Here is a 7,616-nt window from a genome sequence, read left to right as displayed (position 1 = left end):
TCATTGGCTCTATGCTGCCTTTAAAATTTTTATAGTGATTTTAATATTTATTTACAAAATTATAACATAACAGGAGTGTTATTCCACACTTTCCCCACTACCAGAGTTCTGTGTCCCCAGCCCTTCCATTGGAAACTATATTTGTTCTCCCAAGATCACAGATATGGGTTGATTATTATTTCTGTAACTATCTACATATATTTATATATATTTTCCCATTCTTCCTGTGATCCTGCTTTCTATTTCTTTATAAGTCACACTTACTACTTCTGAGTGCCCTTTCTCTCTTATTTTTTTCTTCCCTTTTCTCTCTGGGTCCTGATGGAATAGGAGTTCAGAGCCCTCTGGTTATCTTTCCCTAACATTTATCCCTCTGGGAGTATTCTATACCCTTTCTTAAGGATCATCCAGGTAGCTTTGGATCTTATATTTTGACTTGAAGTTGGAATTGACTGGCCATTGTAACCCAGGAATTTCTACACTTGATCTTAACCAAAAGGCCGAGAAGCGATTAACCCAGGAATTTCTGAAAGACCTCATGAATAGAGAATGTCAGTACTGTCAGTACTTGGACTCTTCAGTGAATGTCTTATTTCTCATATACAGTACTTTTCTAGATTCCAAATTATACATGAATTGTCTATTAAATACATTTGGCAAGCAAATAAAAAGTGTAACCTGGGTAATGCCCTTCTTCTTCTAGCGTTTGCCCTTCTTCCATAGCCAGTCAACAGCATCAGGTTGAGCCTGATGTAAAGTTTCGAGACCTCTTTTGAATCTGGAGAGGTGGCAGTCGTTGACTATGTGGGTCATAGTCTGTCTGTAGCCGCAGGGGCAGTTCGGGTCGTCTCTGGCTCCCCAGCGATGGAACATAGCGGCGCACCGGCCATGGCCTGTTCGATAGCGATTGAGGAGGGCCCGATCATAACGTGCTAGGTCAAATCCGGGTTGACGCTTGCAGGGGTCTGTGATGAGGTGTTTGTTCTTTACCTCAGCTGACTGCCAACTCTGTTTCCAAGAGTCTGGAACAGAGAAGTTCAGTGTAGGCGTAGGAGACCAGATTGGATGACGAGACGTCAAGCGTTGAACAGGGTGCCCTGATTAAAGACATCTATAGATATAAACAGTTAATAGCATCTGAGAAGAATAGTGAATAATATATCTGATAACAGACTTGCAACCAAAATATAGACAGAGTCCCAAAAATTAACTATAAAAATATTCTTATTTTTAAGGTAAGCAATTTATTTGATAGCTATTTTTCTAAAGAAAGTATATATAAATAGTCAATAACATGTGAGATGTTCAGTGTCTTCAGTCACAGACAAATGCAAATCAAAACTATAATGAGATGCCACTTCATACCCTCTAGGACACTCATAAAGAAGACCAACAACAACACAACTTAATGAGGATATGAAGAAATTAGAGCTCTTATACATTGATGGTGGAAATGTGAAATGATATGGCCACTTGGGAATATCAGCTTGGCAGATCTCTAAAAAGTTAAAGTTAGGGGTTGGGCAGTGGCACACCCAGTTAAGGGCACATATCACCAAGCGCAGGGACCTGGGTTTGAACCCCTGCTCCCCACCTCAGGGGGAAGCTTCATGAGCAATGAAGCAAGTCTACAAATGTCTATCATTCTATCTCCCTCTTTCTCTTCTCCTCCCTTCTCAGTTTTTCTCTTTCCTGTCCTATTAAGTATAGCAGAGAGAAAGAAAGGAGGGAAGGAAGGAAGGGAGGAAGGGAGGAAGGAAGAGAGACAGAGAGAGAAGGAGGGAGAGAGAAAGAGGAAAAATGGTTGGGTGGAGCAGTGGATTCGCAGTGCTAGCATTGATCCCAGTAATAACCATGGTAGCAAAAAAAAAAAAAATTAAAGTTACCCTAATAACCAGTATTTCTACTCTGAAGACTACCCTCAAGAGGAATAAAAACATGTACACACAAAAACTTGTATGCAAATAGTCATGGCAACTTTATTCAAGATATCCTAATATATGTCAGCTGATGAATAGTTAAACAAAATGTTGTATATTTGTACAGTGGAATATTATTCAGTTGAGTGCTGATATGTGTTACAACTTGAATGGCCCTTAAAAACATTATGCTAGGTGACCCAGGAGGTAGTGCAGTGGCTAGAGTATTAGACTTAAAATCATACAATCCCAGGCTCCATCCCTGATGTTACAGTATTGAGCAATGTTGTGGTTATCAGCAGGTGACTAAAGAGCAACTGTACTCATTCCCTCTTTGAAACTTCATAGAACACATTTAACCAATAGAACACACCTTAACCAATGGACAAGGTGCTTAGGTGTTTATTAGCCAATTCCCACCAGCCCTGGGTGGAGAGCTACTTCCAAGCATAGAGGAGCTATAAAGACCCTAGAAGGTCCTTACTGGCTCACAACTAGAAGACTGGGGCTCGAGATATCCAGAAATGAGAATGATGAAGATATCTGGAATGTTGTGAAGGGGAGACACTAACAGTACCATCCATGTGGCCATTCAGATCTTCAGAAATATTTTCTGAAATTAGCATATAAAAACTTATATCCACACATCTCTTGAGTACCATCAACCCCAACAATTTTTTTCCTGTATCTTTTTACCCATCTCAAATAAGAGTCTCAGAAAACACACATGACAACAACAAAAAAGTTGGTTCTAAAAATACAGCTTTTCCATGCAGTGAACTGAGATGACACTTAATGGGGGCAGGTAATCTTTTCCTCTGGGCTGAAATTACTTAATTATTGCTCATTAACACATCCTTCATGTGGCACTTGGCTCACAGCCTCCCTTTATACCATCAATTTCCACACAAATTTCTGATTTGGCACTCTTAGCTTCCCAGATAGCATGTGAAAATACTAACTGAAGCCTCAAGGGCAAGAATGGCCTAGACTCATTGACATGTTCAGTGAATAATAAAGTGCTACCTACCTCTGAGCAGTCTGCTTCTCATCTTTCGTACTAAACTGACACTCCTCTTCTGCCTTTCTAAGACTTTGTCTTTAAGGCAGCTGTGCCAAGTTTCCAAGTTTCCAGAGGCTGCCTTGGCATGGCTGTCAGTGAGCTAATACTCCCGCAGGCAAGGAGATCACATTTTACCTACTCTGAATCTGTTAATAATCTCCCAATGCCTTTACAACCTCCCCAAGGTCTGAGGCGCCAAACTGTAAAAACAATCCCTCCGTTTCAGCAGTAACACAGGACTTGTGCCTTCTACATTAGCTGCCACTTGAGAATGTGCAGGAAAAGAGAAAAAGAAAAAAAAAAAAGAGCAGAATGTGGTATTAGTGGTGAAGGGAGTTGTATCAGAAGAATCAGAAAGAAGAGAAAGAAAGAAAAAAGGGAACGGAAAAGGAAAAGAAGAAAGGGTCTACATGAATGAGTATCTTGGCACTCCAGGAGCTTGGCACATGTAGATGTCCTTTTAAGATGGGTATTGTCTCAGTATGAATTCTTTTTTCTTTTCTTTATTTGTAAAAGGAAACATTGACAAAACCATAGACTGATTTCAGAATGGATAAGCTCCAGAATGCAAAAAGTTTATGTGAGAAGTAGAGGTAAGGGAGCCGGGAAGTGATCCAAGTTGGAGGGTTACCTATTAAAAGAGTGTTATCATGCCAACATCCAGATTGGGCAGCTGGAACATAGCCCAAGCATGGAAGACCCACTTCAGAGTTATCTAATCTGAAGGGCGAAAACTTAGATTATTTATGTACCAATTTACAATGACCACTGTTTGAACTCTTCTCCCAAGGAGTCTTGGTTCCCTGGAGTTTGGGTCCTGTTTTGTGGAAACACTCATTGGAAATGCACTGAGTGCTGACTAGAAACTAGGTCAGTGAGCATGAAGCAGAAGCTGAGAGGGTAATGGGTTGAACACTCATTGTAAAACACAGTATCTGTCCAGACTTTTTGTTTTTAACCTTCTACCTTTATAAAATTTTTATTTGCATTTTAAAGGAAGGTGATGACATCTCTGTCTGACTTTTCTCTTATCCCAAAACTTTGTTTTAATGTCCCAGACCAAGGTGACCTCATATAGTCTCTCACTGAGAAAATAGACTTCCATTGAAAGAGAAGAATTGGGGATAAATTTCCCCAGGGACACAGTGATAGAGTAGCCTCCTAACTTCTGGTAATCTGGCCTCAGGTTAAGTTCTTTTAAAGAAAAGCAAAGTAACTTTTAGATAGCACCCTTACCACTTACAGTTGTCTGAATCAAATGTTTCTTCACTTTACAATGGTCTAAAAGCAATAAGCATTCAGTATAAGTCATATGTTATATGTTGGTCTTATTTAAAAGCTGGTAAAATGGCATGGATTTTGAGAAAAAATTTATGTTTTTAAGTAAAATGTAGTCCAATGCCTGTCTTATACACTCGTGAAGCCATGATCATAAAATTCTATAATATTGTGCACTATCTATAATCCAGCAAAAATATTAAGTTTTCAAACTCCTGGTGAGAATCCTGTAATTGGTGAGCACTATTTTCACTGCTGGGGCTTCAGCTTTGTGCCACACCCACAGCAACCCCTACCTTAGTACGCTTCTCACATAGTACACAAAGGGCTACAACGGATAATAGAGAGGATGTCAGGTGGCAATAAGTGATATGGTTTAAGGATTTTTACTTTTAAGATTTTAGATAGAATCAGAGAGAGTGAGAGAATCAAAGAGACCATAGTATCCAAACTTTCTTCAGAGTCATGGTACTGGGTTCAAAGCTGGGTCACACACAAAGCAAAGCAGAACAGTATTCAAGTGAGCTATTATTTCCCTAGTTCAGCGGTGAAGCTGTAAGTGGTATGGAATGGTTGGTAACACCTGAGCTGAGTTTGAGAGGAAGAGAAAGGGAAAAGTGTGCACCACTAAAAAGAGCCCTGAGTCAGTATGTGTGAAAGCCCTGAGATGGTAAAGTGTTTGGTCCATGAGCTAGAGGTTGGGGTGATCAGGACAGGCAACTGTACTTGTGGTTGGGAGTGGGAGAGGGGAATTAACAAAGAAGATATACAATCTGGGTCATATGGAAGGTCTATGTTTAGCCTTGTGAGAGTTCTCCAGACTGCTCTCCACTGAGGCTGGACCAATTTACATTCCGACCAGCAATGCAGAAGGGTTCCTCTGTCCCCACAGCCTTTCCAACATTTGTTGTTGCTGTCCTTTTTGATGTATGCCATTCTCACAGGAGTGAGGTGGTATCTCAATGTTGTCTTTATTTGCATTTCTCTGACAATCAGCGACCTGGAACAGTTTTTTATATGTTTGTTAGCCTTTTGGATATGTTTGTTAGCCTTTTTATATGTTTGTTAGCCTTTTGAAGTGAATGTCTTGTTCATATCCTCTGCCCATTTTTGGATGGGATCATTTGCTTTTTTGGTGTTAAGTTTGCTGAGTTCTTTGTATATTTTGGTGATTAGTCTCTTGTCTGATATTTGGCATGTGAAGATCTTCTCCCATTCTGTGAGGGGTCTCTTAGTTTGTGTGATAGATTCTTTGGCTGTGAAAACGCTTTTCAAGTTGATGTAGTCCCATTGGTTTATTTCTGCTTTAGTCTTCCTTGCAATTGGGTTTGTTTCATCAAAGATGTCCTTGAGGTTTAGGTGGGAAAGTGTTTCACCAATGTTTTCCTCTATGTATTTGATAGTTTCCAGTCTGACATCCAGGTCTTTGATCCATTTGGAGTTGATTTTTGTTTCTGGTGTGATAAGGTGGTTCAATTTCATTCTTCTACATGTTACAATCAGTTTTCCCAGTACCATTTATTGAAGAGAGCCTACTTCTTCCATTTAATACTTTGAGCCCCCTTATCAAAAATTAGATGCCCATAGGTGTGGGGGTTGAGATATAGGCTTTCAATTCTGTTCCACTCGTCTGTGTGCCTATTTTTGTTCCAGTACCATGCTGTTTTGATGATGATGGCTTTATAATATAGTTTGAGATCTGGGAGTGTGATGCCTCTGTTTCTGTTTCTTTTCCTAAAGATAGTTTTGGCAATTCTAGGTGTTTTCTGGTTCCAGATTAATGATTGTAGTTTTTGTTTTATTTTCTTATAGAAGCTTGGTGGAACTTTGATGGGTATCGCATTAAATTTGTATATGGCCCTGGGGAGAATATCCATTCTGATGATATTTATTCTTCCTATCCATGATCATGCAGTGTCTTTCCATTTCTTGGTATCAGTTTCTATTTCCTTGAATAGTGACTCATAGTTTTCAGTATACAAGTCTTTCACTTCTTTGGTCAACTTTACTCCTAGGTATTTTATTGATTTTGTTGCAACAGTGAATGGGAGTGATTTCTGGATGTCTTCTTCTTCAGATTTAGTGTTTGCATAAAGAAATGCCACTGATTTTTGTACATTGATTTTGTAGCCTGACACCTTGCTATATTGCCTAATAACTTCCAGTAGTTTTCTACTGGATTCTTTAGGTTTTTCTTTCTTTTTTTTTTAAACTTTAGGTTTTTCTATGTATACTATCATATCATCTGCAAATAGTGAGAGCTTGACTTCTTCCCTTCCAATCTGTATTCCTTTGATTTCTTTCTCTTGCCTGATTGCTATGGCAAGAACTTCCAATACTATGTTGAAGAGTAATGGTGATAGTTGGCAGCCCTGTCTAGTCCCTGATCTGAGGGGAAACGCTTTCAGCTTCTGTCCATTGAGTATGATGTTGGCTGTAGGTTTGTTATATATGGATTCCACTATCTTCAGGAATATACCTCAGGGATTCCATAATGCCCAACCAAAAAGATATGTGTACATCTATGTTCATAGCAGCACAATTCATAGTAGCTAAAACCTGGAAGAAACCCAGGTGCCCAACAGCAGATAAGTGGCTAAGAAAGATGTGGTACATATACACAATGGAATACTATGCAGCTATTAAGAACAGTGAGCCCACTTTATCTGGCCCATCTTGGACAGAGCTAGAAGGAATTATGTTAAGTCATTTAAGTCAGAAAGTTAAAGATGAGTATGGGATGTCCCCACTCATCAACAGAAGTTGAGAAAGAAGAACAGAAAGAGAAACTAAAAGCAGGATCTGATCAAATCGAGAGCAGGTCACCAATGTAAAAACCCTGTGGTGAAGGGGAGGGGGCCATTGGGCTTCCGGCATGGCAAGGGGGTGGGGGGGCAGGGGTGGGTGGTGGGGATGGGACACAGTCTTTTGGTGGTGGGACTGATGTTTATGTACATTCCTATTAAAGTGTAAATATATAAACTACTGTTTAATTAATATGAGAGGGGAAAATTGATCATATGTCTAGAATTTCTTAAAACACAGACTGAGTCTTTTTAATACATAGGTTGTCTTTGATATGTTGACTCTCTCAAAAGCCTAGACCAGGGAGAACAGAAGTAACTGGTAGTTCAGCTATATACAAGATCTCGGCCAGGGGGCCCAGTTTCGGCAGGGAGCCCGAGGTCTCCAGGTGGTCCAGGATCTGTCCAGACTTTATAGCACGAGGGCGGGCGGGCCAGCCGTGCAGAAGGCGCGGGTCGAGGTGCCCCGGGGTGGCGGCCATGATAGGCAGCCGCGGCCCTGCCCCATGGCCCTGCCATGTCTGCTGCCCTGCTCCCAGCGGCCGAGCAGCG

Source organism: Erinaceus europaeus, chromosome 1, assembly GCF_950295315.1.
Source record: "Erinaceus europaeus chromosome 1, mEriEur2.1, whole genome shotgun sequence".
NCBI classification, from domain to species: Eukaryota; Metazoa; Chordata; class Mammalia; order Eulipotyphla; family Erinaceidae; genus Erinaceus; species Erinaceus europaeus.
The sequence above is the reverse complement of the archived record's forward strand: the minus strand, read 5'-3'. Positions refer to the sequence as shown.